This window comes from Symphalangus syndactylus, chromosome 6 (genome assembly GCF_028878055.3).
Source record: "Symphalangus syndactylus isolate Jambi chromosome 6, NHGRI_mSymSyn1-v2.1_pri, whole genome shotgun sequence".
Lineage (NCBI taxonomy): Eukaryota > Metazoa > Chordata > Mammalia > Primates > Hylobatidae > Symphalangus > Symphalangus syndactylus.
Genome location: NC_072428.2, coordinates 144,719,943 through 144,747,309, shown reverse-complemented (window position 1 = coordinate 144,747,309; position 27,367 = coordinate 144,719,943). Strand labels below are relative to the sequence as shown.

Here is a 27,367-nt window from a genome sequence, read left to right as displayed (position 1 = left end):
AGAAACATTACATCCTTGGCTGAAATGTGCCCCTGGGTCAGAGAACTGGGTTCCTCCTTAGCCCTCTGTTCCACTGTGCTTGGCTTCCATTCCCAAGGTTGCTTCATAGCCCAGGAGAGCTGCCAGAGTGCCAGCTCTTACATTCCTATTCTAGCCAGCAGGGAGGAAGGAGGGCAAGAAAGATTATGCCCTTCTCTTTTGGAGCACTTCCGAGAAGGTGCCCAGGCCAAGTCTACTTCCATCCCATGTCCTGAACTTCGATGTGGCCACAATTCACTGCATGAGGGGCTGGGAAACAGAATCTTGATTCCAGATGGCCACGGAGAGAGCTCAAACTCGGTTTTTCCTTACTGAGGAGGACAGGCAGAATGGATATTGAACATGATTGGCTGTGCCCCAAAGAGAGACTAAAGAGCGGCATCAAGATGATAAAAGGTGACTCAAATGTGCTGTTGCTTCTTATTCTTTTAGGAAACAGGGTAATAATCAAAAGGAGAGTGTGGGACTTTGACCTTTGAAAGAATCAGCCTATTGGAGCCAACTGATGCAGGGGAAAAGTGTTTGCACCCATGGGGAAGAAGAACAGTAGCCTGATCTCTGGCCTTTGAGTTTTAATCCACAGCTGACAGTAAACCCTCTTCTGATGTTTATGACAGGCATGAGTCCAATCCCTGACCAGATCAGCCAATGCCATTCCTCCAATGACACAAAGGAACGTCTTCCGAAAGCATGGCTGGCCCTCGCGTGACCTTCCATTGAAGCTTGCTCACGTCAGCCTCAGGCTATGCTGTTGCCCCAGTTTAATCATTAATCACCACACTTTTGCTCTCCAAAGTTTCCAGGTTTTGACAGTAGTCTGAACCACTTGTGTCAGAAGTGCCTAGAAGCTTGCTAAAATGTGGATTTCTAGCTTTCCTCTCAGAAATAGTCATCAAAACCCATGGAGGGCCGGGCGCGGTGGCTCACGCCTGTAATCCCAGCACTTTGGGAGGCTGAGGCGGGCGGATCATGAGGTCAGGAGATCGAGACCATCCTGACTAACATGGTGAAACCCTGTCTCCACTAAAAAATCCAAAAAAATTAGCCGGACTTGGCGGCAGGCACCTGTAGTCCCAGCTACTCGGGAGGCTGAGGCAGGAGAATGGCATGAACCTGGGAGGTGAAGCTTGCAGTGAGCCGAGATCAGGCCACTGCACTCCAGCCTGGGTGACAGAGTGAGACTCTGTCAAAAAACAAAACAAAACAAAACCCTGGACATAGGGTCTGGGATGTTGCCTTTTAAAAAACATGCAATAAAACTTGAGAAGCAGTGTTCTCATGCTGTGTCTACATCACCGCAGGCCCTCCATGTATTTTACAGATAAGAAAAGCCAGGTCTGGGGATGAAGGGACAGAGCAGAGACTTGGACTGAAGTCTCCCAGCTGTCATCCTCGTGTGTTCCCCTTCGGCCACCTTGCTGGACGGTTGAGGCTCCGGCTGTCATCCTCGTGTGTTCCCCTACGGCCACCTTGCTGGACGGTTGAGGCTCTGGCGCAGGTTCCTTGCGGTTCAGTGCCCTCCAGTGGAGCCCTGACTGATGCCCATGCCACAGCTGCCTCTTGGGATTGTTCTAAAAATCAAATGGGGTAACAGCCGCAAAAGGGCTCTCAGTCAAAAGGCCGTTTGGTGTTTGCCTTCTGGGTGTTTTGGGGTGAGGCCGTGGTTTTGTATACTTACATTTTTGTTTAAGGATCTAATTTATGACCAAGACGTACCACACTAGGCATCTGGTGGGCACGTGGTGCTGCTGCATTGGCTGAAGCTGCATGTCTCTGCTGAGTGAGAAGTCGAGCGCGTGGGAGGGTGGAGGCCTGTCCTGGGTCAGGCTGAACGGTGGCTGAGAGGTCGTCGGGCTCAGAGACCCTGGCCCACCAGACCCTCGGCATTCCCAGCCTCCTTAATGTGCTGTGCATTCCCTCAAATTATCCACAATCCAACACCACCCAGAGTCCACGCTGACGCAGCTGCGCATCCCTTGGGGCCCAGGCAGAGCTGTCCTTTTGAAGCTTGGCTCTGGGCTGTGTCTGCACCAGAAACCGGCTCACCTTGCCTGCCCTGCCGTGTCCTTGCCAACAGCTCCTATTTTCTTTGTTTAAAAAAGAGCATAAATATTATTAGTGGACAATTTAGTTACGGAAGCTAACAGGGATGTGTTGGAGACAGCTTTAGTGCAGAAGCCAGTGAATTTGGATCTGTCTAGTGCAAAGTTCAAAGCTACATAAAGAAAGCTTTTTGTTTGCTTGTTTTCCTTTCTCTCTTCTTTTGGTGAAATGTCTGGGAAGTGTGCGGCTGGCGGGCTGAAGAAGTCCTGGGAGAAAATAACTGGTGCTGGAGACCAGCAAAGTCCTTCCCACTGGAACTTTCTAGACGAGTCCTTTGGGTTGCACATCTGGAATTACTTTTACTAAACAAATCTCTTTTCACTGGACATCTCTGATTTCAGAATGTGTGATAATTCAGACACCAGTTTGCTGATCTGAAGTTGCCTTCATTATATTCCATGATGGAGGATTTACCAAGCAAATGTCTGAATTATCGATGCTTTGAAGTCCTGTAAGGCCCATTTTGAACCGTAGGAACTGAAATGTTGGTTGATTAGAGGCACTGATGCTCTGGGTGTGGCACGACAGAAGTGTGAGAGCCGTGTGCAGGGCCTGGGTTTGGAGCCTGGCTCTGCCCCTTATAGGCTTCTCTCACTGGGTCCCTGTGAGCTGCTTACTCACCTGCTGGGATAATGAGTCCTTCAAAGGAGGCGTTGACAGCTGACGACAAAGGCACCTTAATACACCTTTGAAGATACTGCGTCGGTCTCAACTCCACCATGAAGACTAAGACGTCTCTGTTTGTCTGCCCTGTGAAAGCATTTAAGGACATGGCTAATTTCTGCCATCAATAAATTTACTGGTCTTGTTCTATTGGGTCACTGTAAAACTGGCAAGAAGCAAACAGGTCTTCAGCAAAAAGCACTTTGATGCTCATATTACCCCAGATCACTGTGATCAATAAGGATAGAAATCAACAAGGAACAACAAAATGTGCAGGCCCTAAAACAGAAAGGACGGATGGAGCAAAGCCTCCTGCCTCTCCCCAGCTTTGCAGCAGGTCCTCAAGTGAGCAAGGGCTGTGGGAGTTTTCTTTTGCTGCTATTATGGTAAATTACCACCAACTTAATGGCTTAAGACAACATAAATTTATTATCCGAGAGTTCTGTGGTTCAAAAGTCCACTGTAGGTCTCACTGGGCTACGGCCAGGTGTCAGCACACTGCATCCTTCTGGGGACTCCAGGGGAGCCCCCGTTTTCTTGCCTTTTCCAGGTTGGAGGATGCCCACCTCACTGGGCTGGGGCCCCTTCTGTCTTGCAGCTGCAGCAGCATCTCTCTGACTGCACCTCACAGCACAGCCCTTCCCCTGACTCCTCTCCCTCCCTCCTCACCAGAGGCACCTGGGATGACATTCACCCACTGGATGACCCAGGAGACTCATCTCAAGGCCACCGATGAGCAACCGTCATCCTCTGCCATGGAACCTGACAGGCTCACGTTCCAGGGATCCAGACGTGGATGTCTCTGGGGCCACAGTTCCCTCGACCACAGGGAACAACTGTATGGGTTTCCACTGGTCAAGACAGAAATGTCGCATGACTTGGCCGGAGCGGCTGCAGTGGGCAGCCAGGGGTGGAGGCCTCTGTACTCCACTTTGAGGCTCTGGTCAGGCGTTTAATTCCTTGCTCCGGAGACATTCCCAGTGAGTCGGCTCTCGTTAAATCTCAGAAAATTCGGTGCTGTGGAGCAGATGAGACTGGTGTATCATTGTTTAGGCCTCATCTGAGCCTATGGATTCTGTCTCAGTGATGGGGACCAGACCAGGCCGCTGTTTCCACAAAAGAATGACTCTGACAGCAGAAATGAGAAACGCGTGCGGAGTGAGAGGCCTCTGGCCTGCCATGTGGGGGAGCCCGCCGGCTCCGGGCAGCGTCTCCTGGGCGGTCGCTAGGCCACCAGCGTCTGAATCCCGGGGGACTCGTTAAGGAAGAAACTGCTCCCAGTCTGGTCCCTCAGAATCAGAGAGTCATTAGTAGCAGGGGCCAGGGAAGCAGCATTTTTCCCCTGTGATTTTTACGTATAATGAAGCTTCAGAACAGCCAGTGCGTGGGCATGGGCATGGACGGGCCAGCCAGACGGAAGGCCGCTGCCAAGACGGGAAACCTGGGAGGCCTGGTCGGTCTGTCTCCTTCAGGTAGTGCCCAGGAGGCTCGAACGCACCTCGTTCCCCGTGGCACTCATGGCCACACTCATCCCTGAAACTCGAGCCAGTGTAAGAAACAGCGGTGTGTGGTGATCCGTGGGGTGCTGCAGGCGACAGACCCCCAGTGTGGTTTTTGTGATGGGAGTCTGAGGCGGAACAGCTGTTCCAGAGCCGCGAAAGGATCAAGCGCATTCCCAAAGGCCCTGCTCGGCATAATGACCTTGTAAAGTCCACGTTTTCTTTCTTTTCCTGGTAGATAGGCTCTTTTCTACCCTTTCCACCTAAGATTCATACATAATTCCCTTCCTTGGTGTGATTTGTAACGGCTGCGCTGTGGACCATCCCGTGGGAGGGTCATCATTCCCTCCGCAGGCACTTTGCTGGGCCTTTAGGTAAATCTACATATTCTTTTCGGCTGAGGCTTTTTGGCAACCACACATGAAAGTGATGGTCTGGGCCGGGTGAGGTGGCTCACGCCTGTAATCTTAGCACTTTGGGAGGCCAAGGTGGGTGGATCACCTGAGGTCAGGGGTTCGAGACCAGCCTGGCCAACATGGCAAAACCCCGTCTCTACTAAAAATATGAAAATTAGCTGGGCGTGGTGGCACTGCCTGTAATCCCAGCTACTCGGGAGGCTGAGGCAGGAGAATCCCTTGAACCCAGGAGGCGGAGGTTGCAGTGAGCTAAGATTGTGCCACTGCACTCCAGCCTGGGCAACAGAGCAAGACTCCATCTCAAAAAAAAAAAGAAAGTGGTGGTCTGCAGCTGATGCAGAGTTATCTAACATGCCACATCTTCCATTTTATCATTTTTAATACAGAATAAAATCCGTCCACAAGTTTCTATGAGACAACGTTCAAGACTGCTGTGGTGTAGGTTGTGTTTTGTGAGGTACTGCCAAGATAACAAGAATGTGACTGTTTTTGTGAAGATCAATGACTCTGACCTCCACAAAGGATTCCTCTGGGAGAGAGGGATCAGATGACAGCCTGTGGACGGCCGGCATTCCTCAGCGTGTTGGTCAGAGGACACTCCCTCCTCCGAGAATGGCAGGGTTCCCTCAGTGGAGGAGGCGAGCTGATTGGGTCAGCTGGGAGCTAAGTGAGGTCACAGGGAGGGGCCCCTACCCCGTATAATTGTGTCTTTATAAGGAGTGAAAGAGACACCATCTACGGCTTCGCTCCTGGGGAGTCAGAAGCGTGGAATCAGGTCCGCATGGTGGAGGGTTTGGGGCAGGGGCGGGTAAACATGAGGAAAGGGCCAGACAGTGAATATTTTAGGCTTTGTGACTATGCAACTCTGCTGTTGTAGTGCAGAAGCAGCCGTGAGTGACACCTGGGCAAATGGGCCTGGCTGTGTTCCCATGAAAATGCATTTACTATAACAGATGCCAAGAGGATTAGGCCACCAACTTTGGCATGTGCTCTTTGGGCCTGCCGTCTGAGCAGAACGAGGCTTCCAGCGGTGTTCGCGTCATCAGAGGTCTAGTGTTCTGCATATAAAACAAGCTCTTGAGGTCAGGAGACAACTTGCAACCCTAGCAGGCCGGTAGCTCGTGCAGCATCTCACCTCCCAGCATAACAAGTGCTTCTCCATCCATATGTACAGAATTCCGCTCTGCAGGTGGGAACGTTGTGATGGAATGCGCTCTGAGAGATAGAGGAGGTGACTTCTGCCAGGAGTGATCAGGAGGGCTTCTTGGAGGAGGCAGCACTTGAGCTGGTCTTGAAAGATGATGAGATTTTAATGAGAAAAGAGATGATTGAGAAGAACCTTCCAGCAGGAGGGAGCTGCCCTAGCAAAGATAGGAAGGCTGGAAAATGCCAGAAGTGGGACAGAAAGATCAACACAGGACCTCTCCCTTCTGAGTCAAGCTGACACCTACCTCTTGCCAAGAGAGGCCGCTCTTCTGGAGATTATAAACTATTTATTTTTAATAGAGAAACTGCCTTAGTTTGAGTTCTAGCTCTGCCACTTACTTAGGTAAGAAAGGACTTCTTGGGCCTCAGGACCTCCCCTGTAAAATGGCTGAATAATGGGATTGTGCCTCTCTCCAATGGGCTGTTAGAGGTTCCACTGCATCCCCCCAGTACTCTTACGCTGAGGCCTAACCCGGTGTGACTGTACATGGAGACAGGGTGTGTAGGGAGGGGACGGAGCCTAAGTGAGGCCACAGGGGAGGCCCGACCCTGTAGAGTCGTGTCTTTATAAGGAGTGAAAGAGACACCATTGCTTGCTTCTCTCCTGTGTGCAGAGGAAAGGCCAGGTGAGGACACAGGCAGGAGGCGCCCGCACAGCCTCAGGCAGAGCCCTCACCACGCCAGCCCTGCCGATGCCTTGATCTTGGACTCCCAGGCATCTGCTGCATAAGCCACCCCGTCCGACGTACTTTCCCGTGGCAGCTTGAGCAGAATGAGGCTGGGGCTTTGGAAGAAGGAACTTCCCATGTGAGGAGCTTGGAGAGCGGGATGTGCCATGTGTGCACATGTGCTGCTGGTGGCTGCTGTTAGTGTTATTATCAGGAGTGGCGTTTTCCCAGCCTCTGGAAGCTCACCTCATGGTTTTCTTTCTTCTTCCACTTTTCCTTTTTTAGATCGTGTCTGCCCTTAGCCTGACATCCCCGCCACGCAGGGCTCCGGGACTGCTGTGGCCTCAGCCCTTCCCGGCTCCTGGAGGCCCTGGTTCATTGCTCTCCCCTGTCCCCTTGGCTGGCCTAGATGCCATGTCCTCTTTCTTGGGACAGCGATCACTGACGGGCCCCACGGGAGGAGGGAGACACGGCCAGCTGCCATGCGGGCACAGCCGTCACAGCATCCCCTCCTCCAGACATTGTTCACCACCCCTGGCTTCCCTGAGCTTCTCCCCAGCCCTGGTGGAAGTGAGCAAACACGATTACTTATTCTTGTTTTCCCCATCAGGAGGCCCGGGCGGGGGAAAGGCAGTGTGCCACTGACTGGCTGGTCCTCTAACTTAGTGCTGGTCACCCACATGTGATCTAGGGACTCGGGGCACGGTGCTGGGACAGCTCAGCTGGCAGACCTAGGACAGGGCTGGAAGGTGGCGGGCAGGGTGGCAGACCTAGGACAGGGCTGGAAGGTGGGGGGCAGGGTGGCAGACCTAGGACAGGGCTGGAAGGTGGGGGGCAGGGTGGCAGACCTAGGACAGGGCTGGAAGGTGGGGGGCAGGGCTGGGGTCAGAACCCTTCTCCCTTCTTCCCTCCGGACTCAGGGAGGTCCCTTGGGCAAATCCCTTGTCCAGACAGAGATGTGTGGGGCGAGAGACACCCAGTCTCCTTAGCAGCAGTGAGCAGGTGGGGCCCAAGACAACAGCCCCCTGTGGCAGCCTCCAGCCCCAGGACAGTGGCCTGAGCCCTGGGTCACCATGCTCACTCCACCCAGTGCAGAATTCTCCAGCGCCCAGCCTCGCAGAGGCCACATGGCTCCCACAGGACCCGTAACCTCCTCCTGCCACTTCTGTCATGCAACCAGCCCTTCCCTCCAAATCTTTCAAAATCCCCTTCCCCAGGGGTCACTGCCCTGTCCTCGGAGCAGGCTGTGGACATGGACTCACTGTGCTGAGCTCTCCCCGCTCTGTGTACCGAGGCCACAGCCCCCACTCCGACCCCCCACGCAGCCTCTGCCTGCGCTATTGTCCCTTGCCCTTACCTTTATCAAGCCCAAGGGACCCCGTAACCGCACGCCCTCCTCAGGGCCTTTTCATTGGAATTCTCACACTCTCTGCATTTCTGAAGGACTGGTCGAAACCGCAGGGTTCTTCTAAGTGGTGAGCTCCCCGAGTGAATCAAAAGCACACTTGATTCCCCCAAAATCCCATCTGTAGCCACATTTGTCAGGAGTGCGGCTGCTGCAGAAAGTGTCTCTGGAGCTTGGGAAGCAGGCGTGGGGCTACTCTAAACTCTCCTGTGCCAATCACCTGCCCCTTCTGCATCCTGTGGGCACTTTGGTCGGACCCTTTCGATATCAAACACTGATCAATTTTAAGGAATGGCACTGTTCCCACACAGGACCTCTAATTACTACTGAGTTCTTGAGGAGTGCCTTGAGCTTTGCAGCATCTAACGTCTTGGTAGTGACCTGCTAGTGCCCGTCCAACCTGTCAGCAGATCACGGTCACAAACCCTGGGAGAGAGGTGGGCTTGCCATGCCGCCGCCCCTGCTGATTCTCCACCCAGCTGCCGCCTCCTCCTGCAGGGCACCACCTGTCTCTGTCCCTGTCTCTCTGTAATTTTTTTCTCACTTGGTCTGTCTCTGCTTCTCTCTATCTCTGTCTCTCTGTATTTTTCTCTCCCTCTATTGGGCTGTCTCTGTCTCTGCTTCTCTGTTTCTCTGTGTCTCTGTTTCTCTTGGACTCTCTGTCTCTCTGTCTGACAGGGTCATCAGAGCCTGAAAAAGTCCCTCCCCCAGTGACCTACCAGGTGGTGCCAGCCCTGTAGCAGGCACCCTGGATCGGATCAGCTGCTCTGCTCCACGAGGCTCCGAGCACCATCTCAGCAGGTAGCTGACGTGGCCTCTCTGTCACCTCCAGGGCAGCCAGTGCCCCTCACTGGAAGCCTCTCGATGTGAGAGAATTCCCCGTTCTTTGTTCCTGGCATTGTTGCGGGGACGCGGCTCCTCTGTGCTTCTGGATGGCAGGGAGGTCCCACGTGCTCCATAAATTCCCTGGACGAGGCTCCAGTGGATCATAGCATTGGGTTTGGAGTCCACTTTGTCTTCCGTAGTCACTCATACTTACGCAGTGGCACAGGCTTCTGGCAGGCGATGTGTGTGGATCCTGTATTTCTGAGAATTTATTCCTTCTGAGAGGCTAGAGATGAAGGCCCTGAGGTCTGAGAAGAAGGAAATCCCTGGGAGAGAAATCCATGCACTTAACTGGTGCTTGTGGAAACTGACTTCCAAATGCCACTGCTCCTCAGTCTCGCTCCTTCCCCACTGCATCAGCTGCGGAGCAGCCAGTGCAACATCACACAGCATCGAGACAGGGGTCCAAGCCCAGGGTCCGGGCCAGGGTCTGGTGCTGTGGGCCTAGGCAAGAACGCGGTCCCCGCCGGTATGTGCGCTCTGACTTTCAGGTTCACCCTCTCTTCCTGGGAGCTGCCCTGCTGTGGGAAGCCTGATTGAACCCTGACCCCTCTATGCCCCTCACACAGGTTCAATGGGAAAATGAGGTTAACCTGGTTTATTTGTTTTGTAGCCTATAAATAGTGACTGGTCCTTGTGTCTCAGGAATTCTTTTTAAAAATGCAGAACACTTTTATTTAAGACCACAGCAAAATTTAGGGTAGGCCTCAGGGGCCTGCAGGTGCCTTCAATTTATGGCTGCAGGACAGCAGAAGGGGCATGTCTCTCACTGAATTAAGACAGAAGAGAGAGGTTCTTTATAAACCCCAAAGAATTCATCTTCTTAGGAGGAGGCACATGCACAGGGCACAGAATGGGACAGGCACCCCAGAGCAGTGGGATGGGGGCTCCCTGCCTCCCAGCCCCTCCCTGGATGGCCTCCTGCTGTCTCCGCAGCAGCCCTCTGCCTTCTCAGGTGATGTTTATTCATGGCCATGCTTTGCCTCCACACAGGCTTATTCCTGCAAACCCTGCCAGGGTTGTTAAGGAACATCTACAAGGCGTGAGGCCCTGAGCTTTGATCCGGCTGCTTAATTGCCTTTACTAATCACACCAAGATCAAGAGGATAAAAACAGCCTCCAGGGTTGGGCGGAGAGAGTCACCGTGATGGGGTTTTGGAGAGCAGTGAGGAGACAGTTCTAATTCATTCCTGGTGGTGGCCTGAAATCATCACTTTAATTAAATAAACTACCCTTAGCTACTAGAGCTACGCAAACAACTTGACAGGAGGCTTTAGATTATTTACTTACAAGCAGAAAGAAAATAGGAAGGCGCTTCCTGGACAGATTTCAATTGTTTTCCTGAGTGCTCTGTCCTCAAAATGCAATGTTTCCCCTTCCTCTTCTCTCTCCCGCTCTCACTCTCCCTCTCTTTTCTCCTCCTTTCTTCTTTCCTCTGTGTCTCTTTCTCTCCCTTCCTCTCTCCCTCCCTTTCCTTCTGTCCCTCTCTGGTTCTGTCTCTCTGTCCCCCTCCACCAGTGTTTTATCTCAAAACAGAATTTCTAATTGAGAGGTTTGTGTTTCTGAGTATTTGCCTTCTCATTTGGGGATGTTCTCCTGGTCACCCCTCACGTTCTTTAAAGCCTGGCTTGAGTCTCCCTCACTGCAGGAAGGCTTCCAGGATGAATACCATGTCTTTCCAATAAATTTCTTGTCATTTATCTCAGCCCTTATGCAGTCACCCTTTATAGTTGTAAACCAAAAAGTGGCAGAGACAGGCCTCAATCAACTCAGAGGTTTATTCTGCCAACATTCAGGATGTACCTGGGGAAAAGGAACATGAAACCACAGGAACAACCTGAGATCCAATTTTTCCAAAGAGGATTTTGAGGGCTTTAATACTGAAAGGGGAAAAGCAGGCAGGAGTGGAAGGGGAGGGGGTGTGGTCACATGTCTGAATCCACACATTGCACTGGAAAGGAGGGGGTACAGGAATCATCCCTCAAGTATTTATCTCATGCTCAGTAAATCTTTGCATAAGATCAAGTCAGCATAAGATCAGCTCCCTGTGGAGACCCCTGGCCTGCTCTCTGCAGCCATTTGCTCTGGAGCAGATGGCAAGGCAGGGGCTTGCATGCCTCAGTCCCAGCTTTGCTTTTCCCTGTAGCAGAATGAACTGGGTCCTGCGATTTTATTTTCCCTTCACCTAAATGATTTTAGGGGCTTCATCTGTGTATTTCCTCTTTCCAAATAGGTCGGCGCTGCCTCAGATCTGAAATGATGTCTTTCCTGTTTTCTGAGCAGCTCATTCTGCTGCCCATCAGATAGGCCCATTCCCCAGGACCCTTGGGGTCCAGGTGAGTGGAGCAGCCTCCCACACTGGAAGCCTTGAGTTTTCCCCACCTGGGCCTTTCTCTCTGTCCCTGACATCCAGGTGGTCACCAGATCCTGGTGGTTGAAAGTCATTCTCAAGTCCAGCCTCCTTGCCCCACCGCTGCACCTCGGTCCATGCTCCTGGACGTCAGTCTCTCACTGAGTGCTATGCATGGCTTGCGTCTGCGGCTGAGAAATCCTTTCAAACGCGTGCCTTCCCCTGTTATATCCAGCATAGGATCTGACCCGGCAGGACCTCAGTAAAGACTTGTGGCTGCTTTAAGAGTGGGCACCTGCCGTCACATTTTCCTCGGCATTTTCCCTATGCTGCCAGCACATTGGGTAGCTCTACCCCACCCACGACGGATTGCAGATCTTTTGGCCGCTGCACTCACAACTTTGTCCTGAGCCACTCACAGAAGGCATCCCAGAAGCCTGTCAGTCTTCCCATGAGCATTCAAGATTCCCAAATCCCCAAAAGGCCCTAATACCATCTCTGTGTGAGAAGCTGCCCATGTGTGGGAGAGTGCCCTGCCTGAGGCGGAGGGCGCACTGCATCCGTTTGGAGGTGGTGAGCCTCACGTGTTCTGCACAGGGCATGAGGTAGGCATTGGAGGGCAGCCCTGCCCGCCCCCCAGGGGACAGTAGGTGGGGTTCTAAATTATGAGTCATTAATCTCCTCTTCGTATGTCTGAATTCTTCATAAAGTAAGTGCTTGTGGTTTGGATGCTAGTCTATGAATATATATGCAAATTTTTTATTACGGCATTTACATGGATTTTGCAAAAAAAGTTATCCAGAAACCCTTTAGGTTCAGTGGTTGAATTTAACAAATATTTACTGTGCACCTACTCTATGACAGAAATTGTGATTGGTGTTAAGGACGTAAAGATGAATAAGATAATAAGCACCTGCCTTCAGTGTGCTCTGGGGTTAGCAGGGAGAACACACAATCTAGCTGGTTCACAGAGACTGACTTATTATCAAGGTTTATCACAGCATGTGGGAAATATGAGCTAATTGTATTTCAGATAATAACATGACCACGCCAAAACCAAACCAAATCAAAACAAGTCAAGAAACCAAACCAACAAACCAACCCCACCACCACAACAGAAACTAACCCAAGTAACATTGAACGCGGAACTTGACTATAACCCTTGACCTGCAGACAAAAGACCTACAAACAAATATTGAACTCGACTTGTGGGTTTGCTTTCACTGTGGTGCAGGGCAGCAATTCTGTAATGATTTTCTGTCTTGTAGGGTTGAGCAAATACAAGATTCCACCAGTGCTGTTGGAAGCCAGGGTTCTCGTTTTTGGAAAGGGGAGATTTCTTTCTTTCTTTTATTTTTTCCCTCCCTCCCTCCCTCCCTCCCTCTCTTCCTTCCTTCCTTCCTTTCTGTCAAAGCACTTACAATCTTCTTACATACTATATAATTTACTTATTTATCGTGTTCCCCATTTGGTGTCTGTATTCCCCCCGGGGGCAGGGCTCTTTGCTGCCTCATCCAATATGTGTTCACAATCTGAGGGCCTGCAACAGTAGGCGTGTGCATATCTAGTGAATGATGGGCGATGGTGGTGGAGATGCAGATTAGGACCAGGTCATGGGGAGTACTGGATCATGAGAGTGAACACATTTGGATTTCAGCCTATTGGAAAATGAGATGATGCTGGAAGTGGTGAAGGGGCTGCAACGTGATGAGAGCTGTGGGCTGGGTCTCAGTGCACTGGACCTGAGGCAGAGGTGTGGTCGGAGGCTTGGAAATCCAGGGGATTTCTTACAAGTAACAGGAACCCGACTCAAACCAGCCTGAGCAATGAAGACTGTGACCTGTCCAAGGGCACCTTTGGTTTGGGTGTGGCTGTGCCCAGGACCTGCTCACCTTGGGAGAAAGGAGAGGGAGAGCATTAGGACAAATACCTAATGTATGCCAGGCTTAAAACCTAGATGACGGGTTGACAGGTGCAGCAAACCACCACGGCACATGTATACCTACGTAACAAACCTGCATGTTCTGCACATGTATCCCAGAACTTACAGTAAAAAAAAAAAAAAAAAAAAGCCAGTGAGCTCAGGGGGAACAAGGCCAAGGTCACCCTGCCACCTCTGCTGGCCGAGGCACAGCACATGACCAGCAATTCCAGGGGTGGGGAGACAGCTCCATGTCTTGCTAGGGGAGCTGCACAGCCTACAGGGTGTGGGGGAAGGCAGGCCCTGTGAGGTCATTCTTGCAGCCCCCCGGAGTGGGGGCACAGTGGGACTTGCTGCTCCATACTGCTGGCCTCATCTCCTTGAGGCATCTCCTGCCCAGCTTCCTGAACTGGTCTGATGGCTCTTTCCACTGTTAAGTCTGGCTGTACTGACACAGATGTGGGGTGACTCCCTAAGGTCCACCGGGAAAGCCTGCCCACTCCCAGGATGGCTCTCTTCCCTTCTGATACGTTTAGATCTGTATCCCCCCTCAAATCTCAGGCTCAGTTGACATCCCCAGTGCTGCAGGTGGGGCCTAGTGGGAGGTGATTGGATCACGGGGCAGTTTCTAATGGTTTAGCACCATCCCCTTGGTACTGCCTTGTGATAGAGTTCTCACAGTATCTGGTTGTTTAAAATGACGCCCTTCCTCATTACACATGGGCATGCCCAAGTCCAGGATGGCAAAGCTCTGGGTTGCGTCTGCCCAGCTTCCAAGGGAGTGAATTCCTGCAGAGAGAGGGGCTGCTGAGAAGCTGGCCCTGCAGGAGGCACAGAAGCAGCCGGTGTGGAGGAGGGGCCAGGCTGGGCAGGGCTGGGCTGGGGGCTCTGGCTCCGTCATGTCATGTTGGCGACTACGTGGACGCGAGGGCCAAGCCCAGGTCTCCTTGTCTCTAAGAAGGGGTTCAGAAGCTTGACCTTGGCGGGAGTGAGCAATGAGTGAGCGGGCTTGTGCTGGGCCCAGCACATGACTAGTGAGAGGGGTTGGTGTGCCCTTGAGCTCACATGTGCCTCCTGCACAGGCCACCCCCTCCTAGAGCCCAGCCGGCCCGGCAGGAGGGCAGGGCATGTTCAGAGCAACAGTGGCTGAGTAGATTGAGGGCTGGCCCAAGTCACAGCCGGGGGTGCTCACGGAGGCCTGGTGGGCTGGGTTCGGAGCGGAGCACCTGGCCGCTGTCCCTTCCTGGGGTTTGCAAAGCCCACTGTCCCACACTGCATCATGCTGTGCTCTGCACCATGTGTGTCTGCACTCAGCTGCGGCCACCACTCAGCCCTCTCCTGGCACCCGCCAGGCAGCACCCAGCAGGGCCCAGGCTCTGGGTGGATCTGGATTGCCCAAGGGCACACTGGGGAAAGGCCGCCTTCCTCCCTACGGTGCCAAAGCCCAGAGGATGCGTGAGCTCCACTGTGATCACACAAGACAGGCTGCGGAGCCAGCAGAATTTTCAATCAAAAAATTAACATCAATGTATGTTTACCATGGAAAATTTGGAAAATACAGGAAAGAAGAAAAGAAAATTAAAATGACTTTTAGTCTTACCAGAGATAACCAACATTAATACATTGGTGTATTTCCTTCTAATCATTTCTTAGAAGCCTGTGTGTGCATGTGTGTGTTAGAAAATTGGGGATGTACTGTAGATGCTTCTGGGGTTTGCATTTCAAACTTTTTTATATTGCAAGTATTATTCCCTCATTCTAAATGGCTGCATAATATTTCCTCACACATCAGGGTCTGTCAGAACTGATTTAACCTTCATCTATGGGCTTTGCGATCTTCCACTATTTTTCGAGTTACTAAATGTAGGCGTGTTTGGGGGAATGGAATACGTAGCTCAGGGTGGGAGGCAATGAGAAAACATTCTCCGCGTGCTTTTAACAAAATTCATATCAGCTTAAGGAAGAGTTTTAAATACGGCAGAAAGCAAGAGGCAGAGATTCGTTAGTAAGATGGTTTCCTAACACTCTTTTGAGGGTTTCTGAGACCCCTTTGGAGAGGAGCGAACGGAGGGCAGTTGGTGCAGGCTCAGGAAAGCTCCCCGGAAGGCCTGGAGTCCTCACCCGAAGGCCGCCTGAACCTTCTCCGGGGCAGCCGCGCCACAGTGCGCACACATGCTGGGCTTCAGAGGATTGGGACACCTGGCGTCACTTCCTGAAATTTTCCCATTGAGAGACCTGTCTTGGGTCTTGGGATTCTATGGGGGCTCCCTAAATCCCAGATTTTTATGTAAATTGTAGCTCTCATGTTCATTTTTCTGCGTATGCGACAGAATAACAGTCATTAGATTCTGAAATCAGCCCGTGATCCCCGCCCTGAAGAAACCCCATTCAGGCCCTCTTTTACCGTGGAGGCAAGTCACTGGGACGGTGGGTCCAAGCGCTCACATCATGGGGGTAAGTGGGGTGAGGCTGGAGAAGCTTCGGGAAGCATTAAGCTGCCCCTTCCTGAAGCAGTGGAGTTGAGGAGCCGTTCCCAAGAGGGGCCCACGGGTGGGCCAAGGAATGCAGGAGGGGGTGCTGTGGGGAGGGGCTGTGAGCCAGGGCATCCAGCACAGGACTAGGGGCAGAGCCAGCAGGCAGAGACCCCAGTGGCTCCGAGGACAACCACTGCACTGCATCCAGGGACAGATGGGGACTGTGGGGTCCTCATGGGGTATGGGCATTGCAGGGGTCCTGTGCCATGCTGTTCCACACCTCTGTGGCTTCACAAGGGCCTCATTTGCGGAATGTTCCTCCTGTGCCTTCATGGGTAGGTGGGTACCCTGCTGCAGGGTCTCCACTGCAACCTTTGTAGGGACTGACCAAGCTCCTCCTCCATTGGCTGAGAGACGGGGACACAGGGCTGTGCCCAGCTCCTTCCCTCAGCTAGGGGTGCCCCGAGGCTGTCTGGCTCCAGAGTTCCCTGCGGAGTGGCCCCAGGCCTGGCAGGCCCAGGGCGGCTTTACTCCTCCCTCCCTGCACACCTGTTTCCTACCCTTCCCTTTAAGGGCTGGGTTGACTTCCATGGACCAACATTTATTAAGAACCTACTGTGTGCGTTGAGGTAGGTGGTTCCCTGACCTCCATGGATTAGGCGAGTGGAGGAACAGGCGTTCAGACAAAATCCCTGTGAGACGCGGTCACTGCTACAGACACCCCAGCATTTGGTGTGGTGGGGCCACCTTTTTATTATGTTTTATGCATCAGGCACTGGACTGAGGACGCTCCAGGAATGGCATAGCTGGAGAAAGTTAGATGAGGTCAAATTTTGAAAACTGCAGCTCATTTTTATACTCCGACTGCAGCAGAAACTCCCTTTCTCTGGCTAGTTGGCTGATGAACAGAAAAGTTGTAAAGGTTGGAATGATTTAATAAAAATACATCTATCTTATTTCAATTTCAAACATAAAAAGTACAGTTTCAGTTTTATTTGTAGTGTAGGGTTATTTTGGAGTTGGGTTCACTACTGACTGGGGCTTCCTGCCCCTTCTTGTGTAAATCTCACTCCTAATTATGATCTGGGACTTCTGGCAGGGTCTCTAAGTGGAATGACTGTGCCGGGGGGTCCAAATGACTATGACGTCCTTGGGGTTGACAGACACCAACCGATGCGGGCACTAGGGAGCTTTCTGAGTGCTAGAATCTCTCTATTTTGAACCGTATGGCCACAGGATCAGAATTCATCAAGTTGTACAATAGACTAGTCTAATGTCTTTTATGGCTCATAAAAAGGTTTTAAAACAAGGTAGATTGAGAGCTAAAGACAATCTTGGGTGAAATCCTGCCTGACTTTTATGATTGTTTCCGTCTTTTACCGGTGTCTCGCCCACACATCATACTGTATCTGGATGTACATATTTTATTTATTTTTTAGAGACGGAGTCTTGCTCTGTCGCCCAGGGTGGAGTGCAGTGGCACAGCCGCGGCTCGCTGCAGCCTCGAACTCCTGGGCTCGAGCGATCCTCTCACCTCAGCTTCCAGAGCAGCTGGGACCATAGGCAGGTGCCACACACTCAATTGAAAAAAAATTTTTTTTTTCTTTTGTAGAGACAGGGTCTTGCTATGTTGCCCAGGCTGGTTTCAAACTCCTGGCCTCAAACCACCCTCCCACCTCAGCCTCCCAAAGCACTGGGGTTACAGGTGTGAATCACTGCTCCTGGCCCCAGTATATATATTTAGGCATGCTTTTTGTTGAATCTTTCCAAAGTAGTTCATCTAAGTTTTCATAGAAACAGTCACTCATTCTTCTTGCACTGTTTTTTCAGTTGCTGTATTGTTTAATTAGATTCCTCGATTACAATAAGTTTGAGGAGCAAACATGACTAACTCTTGGGAAACACGTGGTACACGCTGCTCCCAGCCCCTGGCGCTCAGAATCCCCTGGGTACGGGTCAGCCAGCTCTAGGGGAGCAAGAACGTCTCTCCCCAAGCCCTGCTGGTCAGGAGCATCTCAAGCCCAAGCAGAGAACCATCTGGGGAGATCTGTTGACTGGTAAATAGTCAGCCCCTCACTCTCACTTGCATAAATCTGGATCTTTACTGTGTGTGTGTTTTAATTTTGCAAAACAGCTTTTATGGAAGGGACCAGCATGTCACCTTCTGTTTACATCGCTCTCTGACGACCTCCCATCAGAGTGTAGATCATAGACATAGAAGCCGCCAGCTCTCATCCTGGCTTCCCCATTAAACTGCGGTGTGGCCTCAGCTGAGTCACTTCACCTTGCCTCAGTTTACTCATCTCTTAAACGGGAATATGAGCACTACACTCCCACAAATGATGGTGGTGAGTATTGATAATAAAACAGGCCGCACCCAGGTGGAGCCTGGGCCCGAGGGCCGCCCACTCGAGGCTCCTCAGCATCAGGAGGTCACAGGCGCCTCCAGTGGACCACTGGAGAGCGTGAGGGTGCTGATGAAAAAGGGCTCCTCTTGTCATTGCACTGCTCCCACGGGGCCTTCACCAGGAGTGAGCTTCAAGGTCAACCAGAGAGAAGAAAGAGTAGAGGGAACGAGGAAGAACATTGAGGACTGTGAGGCAGGTCCAGGGACCAATGAGGCACCAAATGTGTCCTCCCCACTGACTGCCTTGGGTGGGGTTGTCCAGTTTCTGAAGGATTCTCTGCAAGACCTGGCCCCAGAGAGAGGCTTTCTGAAAATATTCCAAGATGCTTTCACTGGAAAACAATACCACAGGCAGAGACGCAGCTGTTGTATGCGGTATTGTCAGGAGCTGGATTACGTCCCCTCCAATTCGGGTGTTGCAGCCCTAACCCCCAGGACCTCAGAATGTAACTGTATTTGAAGATCAGGTCTTTGCAGAGATGATCAAGTTAAAATCCCCACGTCTGGTGGGGAGGAGGACCTGGGGAAATGAATGGTGACATCTGGATGAGGAAGTTTGTTCTGGGCAGACGAGGGGGCCCTAGGCCCTGAGAAGGCCCCGTCCAGGAGCTGGGAGCCCCCTCAGGGGGCTCATATGAGAGGGGGGAATCCAAGGCCCTGGCTTTACAGGGGTCACTTGGGGCAGAAATAGCCCAAGCAACATCATTCCTCACCTGTCACTGCTGGGAGATAAATGAATATTTAAGAGAACATTTGTACTAACCTGCAAAGGACAGCTGTGAGGTGGGTAGTGGCTGCCAGGGCAAGTAGGGGATTTGGAGGCTGCTGAATGAGATTTGATGATGGAGGTCACAGGATTGTTCCTACGAGGCAGGTTTTTCTGATAATTATTAATATTCTCATCCGTAGTATATTCTTTCTTATTTCCCTCAGATGTTTGAGGATAACACATAAAAATACATGATTTCAAACCACTGCTGCATTTTTTTTTTTTTTTTTTTTTTTGAGACGATGTCCTGCTCTGTCGCCCAGGTTGGAGTGCAGTGGCACAATCTTGGCTCATTGCAACCTCCGCCTCCCAGGTTTAAGTTATTCTCCTGCCTCAGCCTCCCGAGTAGCTGGGATTACAGGTGCGCACCACCATGCCCAGCTAATTTTTCTATTTTTAGTAGAGACGGGGTTTCGCCATGTTGGCCAGGCTGGTCTCGAACTCCTGACCTCAAGTGATCTGCCTGCCTTGGCCTCCCAACACTGCTACTTTTAAAATCTTTTCTACTTTCAAGCAGCAGCAGCTGCTGGCAGGTTTTTCTCCAAATGACCTTTATTTTGCCTCTAACAAAGTGGATGGCTTTCTGGGAAAATTCCTGATGTGGGTGCACGGGAACCGGTGGGGCAGGTCCCTTCTTCCCACAGGGCCCTTGTTTCTCTTTCGCCTGGGAACCAGGCAGTGGCCCCCCTGGACACCAGAGCTGAGTAAGCCCCCCTCGATCCACTTTTCTTGGAAGCCCTCGGGCTTACAGCCTGAACTGGATTTTGTCAGTATTATGCTGACAAAGCTGTTTTATTGACTGACAACGTGGAATGTAATAAATGTTCAAGACATCTGCACCCAGCAGTCATTTCCTGTGTAGGCAGGTTCCCAGGAAGGCCACGACCCGCTCAAGGTCCTCTCGTGACGAGGACGCCACCTGAAATAGGCCGCAGCCGCCGCCGTCCTCCGGCTCCCACTCTGCTGGGGTCTCCCTGCTGACCCGGCTTCCCCAGCGCCTCTGCTTCTTCCCGGCCCGATCTCTCTCCACTGTCATCCTCAGTGCCAGCCTGTCTCCCACGCCAGCTCGTAAACTCCAGGGTGGCGACTTTGTCTCATTCTCTTTTGTTTTCTCAGCACCTGACCTGGGCAGCCCTGGAGGCAGCTGTGTGAGGGTGAGGTCTGCTCACGTGCCTACCCTGTGATGAGGTGTCCTGCTCACCTGAGGGGTCATGCAGGGCTGCTGCTCCCCTAATGGGATCCCATAAACAGTGCAGAGGTTGTCTCGGCTCTCGCAGCTGCTATGTGGCGCCTCCGCTGAGCGTCACCCAGAGGGCAGCAGTGAAGGAGGGGCCGAGCTCTCCACCTCCTGCTCCCTCTCCTCTCTCTAACTTTTCCTGCTGCCGTTCTCTTCCTGGGGCTGGGCCTGAAGCCCTGGCATCATTATCTCTGCAAACTCATCTCTGTAAACGCCAGGCAGGCGTTCTCCCTCCTCCCACCTATGGACCCCTGCTTAGTCCAGCTCTTACCTGGGTTCTCGCAGAAACTTCCTAACTGGTGTGTCCAGGAAGCACTTCAGATATTTTCTCTGCTGCTTCTGGTTATCTTTTAAATCAGAGATAGGGGGAGTTAGGCCCCATTTAAACGTCTCCTGGAGCTGAGTGGGAGGGCAGCTCTCGGGCGTTGCCTGGGCTGGTGGGGCCGGCTCCCTCCTGACTGCCCTGCTGTCTGCCAAGAGCACTTTTCCTATTTTTCCAGAGTCCGGGCGGTGGCCGTGACCCCCGAGCACGCCAGGTGTTATCCCAGGTGTGCCTCCAGAGTCTCTGGGCTTTCTTCGTAGGTGCTGGGGCAGTCACGCTCAGCCACGACAGGGACACACTAGCCCCACCTCCCAGGAGAAAGCGCCTCTTTCCTCGCCTTTCTGGCCCCAGAGGAATACAACTTTCAAGACAGAGTTTGTTCATGACAGAGTGAGACAGAGTTAAGAGAGAAACTCAGGATTCAAGGTGAAGATGTCAGGTGCGCTTGGATGTGGGAGGAAAGATCCACCCTGGCCCTTGGTGGAGAGTTCTGACAGTGGTGGGTGCCATTGGGGCCGGGTCCTCTGCAGTGTGCCAGCACCATCTCCCCCAACCGGTTGCAACTGGGGCTCAGCTGCCTTTTCCAGAGATCGTGGGGGGTCGCCTCAACTGCGGGGTCACCTGTCCCAACCACTCTCAGCCAATGACTGACACAGGGGCTCTGGGCTAGGGCCTCTGGGCCTCCATGAGGGACCAACTCTACAATTGACACATCAGGGCAGACATTGCAGGATGTGAATCACTGCACAGGGAGGACGCCTGGCTGTGAGACTGTCTGTCCCAGGAGACAGGAATCCTTACATTTCCCAGACAAGGCCAAACTGGGTGTGTGGGATTTTCCACAAAGTTTTAAAGAAAAAAATTTTTTATTCTGAAATTATGCTAATTGTTGGTATTAAAACGTCATTTATTTATTTATTTTGAGATGGAGTCTCCCTCTGTCACCCAGGCTGGAGTGCAGTGGCGTGATTTCATCTCACTGCAACCTCTGCCTCCCCAGGTTCAAGCAATTCTAGTGCCTCAGCCTCCCAGGTAGCTGAGACTACAGGTGTACAGGTGCATGCCCTCAGGCCTGGCTAATTTTTGTATTTTTAGTAGAGATGGGGTTTCACCATGTTGCCCAGGCTGGTCTCAAACTCCTGACCTCAAATGATCCGCCTGCCTTAGCCTCCCAAAGTGCTGGGATTAAAGGTGTGAGCCACCGCACCCAGCCAAAATGTCTTTTCTTTAATCCAGTAAGGGTGATTAAAAATCCTTGCTTGACAAAAGAAAAAGTTGGTCACCTACCTCAGTCCTCAAATGTGTTCTGAAACATTCATGGACGCAGCTCCTAGAGGCTGTGAGCCACGGCTCTGCAGGCATCCGGCTCAGACCCCTCTCTGGCTCCCCTGGCCCCTACTTTGGCAGCTCTTCCTGGGCTGTGATGTTTCTGCAGAGTAGCCACCATTCTCAGGGACCCTCTGCCTCACAGAGGCCCCTACATTCTGGGGCCCTCCCTGAGGGGAGCCTTGTTTCTCCGAGGAGACCTTGGGCTCACCGGTTATGTTTCAGGGACCAACAGGACAGGATTCCTGGCTCTGGTGTTTAGAAACACGCTTGAGAGAGCCAGGTTGAGTGCACTCCCTGGGTGTGTGATCACACTTAGATGGTCAAGGTGGGGATGCCTGCATGGGCGCTGGTGGGCTCATGCACAGCTGGCCCCCCTTGTCCCTGGTTTGTCAGCGCAGACCCCTGGGAAGCCTCCTTGCCTGCTGTGGTCTCTCTTCCAAGCATCTTCAGTGGTGCAGTGGCTCAGGCTCTCACTGTGCTCAAGGTGAAGGCTGAACATCACACTCAGGCTAAGGCCAAGCCCCCCACCTCCCCACACCACCCACCCCTGTCTAGTGAGGACGTGCTACTCTAGCTAAGCCCCTGCCATCCTCCTCGTCCACCCATGGCTGGCAGAGTCACATCTCAGAATTAAAACGTAGAAGCTGATTTTCAGCATAAAGAGCCTGTCTCCACACATCTCAAGATTAGGAAGTGACATGTACTTGGAGAGATGAATGTTGACTTTTCATGGAGAAAATGGACAAGGTCCTCTCCTACTGGCCTGGCCCTAGGCTAGTTGATCTCTTCGGTGAGATCTGGGATGTGGGGGACTGGGACATGGGTCCTGCTCCCCTCTGCTCCAGGCACACAGCTAGCCAGAGGCCGGTGCTGCAGGAGCTGGCCTGGGCGCAGCCCTCATGAGCCCTCACTGCCGTGGCCTGTCCCAACCCTGCATGGCAGAGGCTGCCCTGCCCTGCAGGAAGGGATTCCTCTTGGCTGCTCCAGCTTGCTTGGTGCTGTGGTTTGAATGTGACCCGCAGTTTCATAGGCTGGAAACTTACTCCCCACATTCACATGTTGATTGGAGGTGGGGCCTTTGGGAGGTAACTAGGATTAGACAAGGACATCAGGATGGGACCCGATGGGGGATGTGGCCTTATGTGAAGAGGAAGGGAGACCTGAGCTGGTATACACGCTCTCTCACCATGGGACACCTTCCGTCATGGGGTGATGCAGCAGGAAGGCTCTCACCAGATATGGCCCCTCGACTTTGGACTTCCCAACCTCCAGAACTGCACAAAATAAATTTCTTTTCTTTATAAACGGCCAGTCCGTGGTGTTCTGTTTTAGAAACACAAAACAGACTAAGACACTTGGTTCTCCCGATGCCCCCCACAGCCTGTCTTCCTGCAGTCCCTGAGTGCTTGGCCTCCTTGGCCTTTGCAGGTCACAGGTGGGCTCCTTGTAGGGCCCAGCCTTTCCTGGTTTCCCCGCCCAGCATCCACCTGTCGCCTGGAGCCAACCCCATCTGTAGTTGGATAGTGGTGGTGCCTCCACTTCATGCTGGCTCCCAAAAGAGACTTACTTGCATCTTAAAGCAAAACTGGTATTAAAATTCTGCCCTACTCTTGTATCTTAAGGGCTTACGTGAAACACTTTTTGTTTGTTTTTGGAATCGCATTGAATGCAAAATCGGCCAAGTTGGAGGGTGCTAGCCAGGGTGGGAATTTGTGGGTACCAGGTTAATTGGGGTTCTGGTTGTGGAGGGAGAAAAAAGGACCTGACTTTCATCCCAACCACTTACCTGTGCAGGTGCCACCTGCCTGTCTGCTCAACCAACCGACCCAGAGCATGAGCTGGTTGTTTGTACAATGGCAGTGAGAGAGGGAAAAGGGGCTAGAAGAAGAAATTGATTCATTGGCAAGGAGACCTTCAGCTTCGACAATTTTCTCAAGGAGGCAAAGGATGAAAGTGTTTAGCCCACAAGAAAAATAATCTGATTAAGCCGGGGTTTTAAATAAAGTGAGAACTTCGCCGTATCTCTCACATCAAGTGACTTTAGTTCTCACACCTATTTTTGGGAGAGCTGGTGAAAGGAGGAAGGAGATGGTACCTTGAGGAAAGGCCACCTCTGGGAGATTCTGAGCAGTCGCTAAGCGTCCTCTGGCCCTGGAGCCAGCACCTACCACTGCCCACTCAGACAATGTAGTGAGTCATCGACAGCACAGGTGGAATGAGACTAACTGTGGCCCCACCCTGGCCGGCAGCCCTGTGTTGCCAAGCGCAGCACAGCCAGCAGGTGCCTGGGAGCACAGTAGGGAGGAGGGGAGGATGCCCACCTGCAGCTGTGACTGGTTTTCCTGGTGGTGGGGGAGGGAGAGTGTTCATATGGACCCAGGCCTGGGGCACTGGCTGTGTATATATCCACAGAGGGACCAGGAGATGCAGGAGCCTTCCTAGCCTCCCCCTGCACCGCCCTCACCACCCACCCCCGTGAGGAAGGGGCCGTCCCAGAAGATGCTAAGAGGCTCAGCCCCTCCTCCATGGAGTTGGGGAAGGTGACAGTGTTAAGGTAAACTCCAAGAGTCTCTGGGGTTGAATAGAAACCACCAGAAGATGTTGGGCAGCCTGTGGGGGCTGTGTGGGTTCGTGGGCTCCGGGATGCTGGAGCCTCGGCCTCCCTTTCACTGTGGCGGTACTGGAGGCGCTGCTCATGAGGCCAGCTCAGGCAGCTTGGGTAGACGCCGCCAAGTGCAGGGGCAGGAACCTGCTAATATGGTGGGGGAGACATGATGGTGATGGGGGTGGGGGGGTCACAGCAGGACTCCAGCTCCTCTGAGGCTCCTACCCCTCCAGCTCCCCCACCTCCCAGAAGGAATCCAGTTCCCAAACTGGGAGATGGTCCTGATTACCACGGAGCTATTAAGCAAGCTGCAGAGGAGAAGCCATAGTGAAGACCCTCCCCACGCATGCTGTGTTTGCTCATAGAAGCAGGAGCATGAAAGGGGTGTGCGGGGTGGAGGGAGGGGTGAGAATGGAGCAGGGTAAGGGGAAGGGAGCAGGGAGGGCGGGGGAAAGAGGTTCCTGAGAAAAGAAGGCACCAGCGAAAATGAGAAGGTGCAAGTGGCATAAACTTAGGGAAGAGAGGACGATACCCTCTCTCTCGTCATTGTAAATCTGTAAAAATGAACATGCACACGGGCAGGAACAGGGGGCACAGGGGCTGACTCCAACACGGATGGGGTTGGTGATGACATTGAGGGACCTCTGTCTTAGATTCTGATGTTCTTCAATACAGGTTTCATAACAACAAAAAAGAAAGCTGGCTCCAAGTGTGGAAAGAAAGCAGAGGAAGGAACTCGTGGGGACCCTGTTGGCAGCTCTCCCTGAGGATGGGCCGGGATGGGGGATCCTGGGGTCTGGGATTCTGACCCCAATCTTTAGAGCAGTCCCTAAGCCCCTTGCTCGCAGGGAGTGAAGGACCAGCAGGCATGGCTGCCAGGGCAGCAGACAGCTGACTCGGCTTCCTCGATGGGCAGCTTGCCCCGATGTCACGGCTGGCATTCGCCATGGCCCATGAAGGCGGTGGAGAGCGCCCCACAGGAGCAGCCTGGCACCAAAGAGGATACGACGCCTGCCAGGAATGCCCAGCACACACCCAGTCTCGGGGCACCTGCACTCACAGCTGGGGGATGTCACCTACGTACCCCGAATGTGGTAGATCATGTGGTGCCTGCACCAAGGCCGTGGCATGAAGTTCAACAAAATTTCCCCAAATTCATTGTTCAGTTATGACTCATATCCAAGGAAAGGAGTGAAACTCACCCTTCTTCCTTTGTTCTTTCTTCCTCCTTTGAAAGTGTCCCCATGGAGAAGCCCCCACTCCTACAGTCTTGAGAAAGAGCCTCTCACACACTCACACCCATTCCCACACACAGACACACTCATACACACACTCACACCCATTCCCACAGACACACACACTCACACCCATTCCCACACACAGACACACTCACACACACACACCCATTCCCACACACACTCACATTCCCGCCACGCACTCACACCCATTTCCACATACACAGACACTCTCACACCCATTCACACACACCCATTCCCCCCACACAGACACACAGGCACACACTCACACCCATTCCCACACACACACATACACACACACTCACACGTACACAGACACACACACACATTCACACACAGTCACACACGTTAAGCCATTTTAACTTTAGCACCTCAGCTCAGCCCCCGAATCACCTGCACACCCAAAGGCAGGGGCTACACACAACGGAGTGCCTTGGACAGAGGCAGGTAAACCCACTAAGCTGGATTCCTGGAGAAGCAGGAAAAAGCGGAGCTGTTTCTCCTTGGACATCCTAGATGCTCAGATAAAAGAGATGGAAGCTCATTGGATGGATTTGAGGAAACCCCCAAAGCTGCTTCTTGAAAACATCACCCACCGACCTGCCGTGTGTGCTGAGATTCTACCTGGCTCTTTGTTTTCGAGAAGTCTTCCTGAGACAGCGCACTGTTGGCGTTTTGGTGGGTAGATCTCCCTTGGGGGGGTGTCCTACCTACTGAAAGGCGAGTAGCAACCTTGCTCAACCATCACCCCAACAAAATCCAGGAGCACCCTCAGTCACTGTGACCCCCAAATGGCATTTGTTGTATCCCCCAAATCCATATGTTGAAGTCTTAACCCCCAGGACCTCAGAATGTGGCTGTATTTGGAAACAGGGTCTTTCAAGAGGTAATTAAATTAAGGTGAGGCCTTTGGAGTGGGCCCTAATCTAATCTGACCGGTGTCTTTCGGATGCAGTTTGGGTATTTGTCCCTGCCCAGATCTCATGTGGAAATGTGATCCTCAGTGTTGGAGGTGGGGATTGGAGGGAGGTGTTTGGATCATGGCGGTGGATCCCTCATGAATGGCTTGGGCTAGCCCCTTGGTGATAAGTGAGCTGAGCCCTGAGTTCACAGGAGTCCTGGTCTTTTAAAAGTGTGCGACATCTCCCCCCTCCTCTCTCTCACTCCTACTTCCCCCTGTGATGAGCTGGCTTCCCCTTCTTCTTCCGCCATGACGAGAAGTTTCCCGAGGCCTCCCCAGAGGCAGATGATGTCACGCTTCCCGTACAGCCTGCAGATCCCTGAGCCAATTAAAGCCCTTTTCTTTATAAATTACCCGGCCTCAGGGATTTCTTTGTAGCCAGGTGAGAACGGGCTTTACAAGAAGAAAAAGTTGGGAAGCAGACGCTGACAGAGGGATGACCACGTGAGGACACAGGGAGAGGATGGCGTCTGCAGGCCACGGAGGAGCCTGAGGAGGAACCAGCCCCGCCCACGCCTTGATCTCAGGCTTCCGGACCCCAGGGCTGCGGGAAAGGGAGTTTCTGTTGTTCAAGCTGCTTCGTCCATGGTACTTTGTTATAGGAGCCATCGCAGAGTAATATGCATGTGTATGCGTGCACACACACACTCACAAACATACATGGACACACACACTCACACACACACACACAAACGTACACACATGGACACACACACTCACACATGGACACACACACACAGACACACACAGACACTAACATACACACATGGACACAGACACTCACACGCAGACACACACACAGACACTAACATACACACATGGACACACACTCACACACAGACACACACAGAC

General features: G+C 52.5%; 1 long non-coding RNA gene across 1 annotated transcript in view; it reads left to right on the top strand.

Moving 5' to 3' along the window:
- LOC134736931 (uncharacterized) overlaps positions 1 to 25,463 on the top strand; it is a 40,920-nt gene extending 15,457 nt beyond the window's left edge. The window contains exon 2 of the long non-coding RNA XR_010121431.1: positions 24,974 to 25,463. This is a non-coding gene — a long non-coding RNA (uncharacterized lncRNA). The remainder of the gene's footprint in view (positions 1 to 24,973) is intronic.
- Positions 25,464 to 27,367: the final 1,904 nt, after the last annotated feature.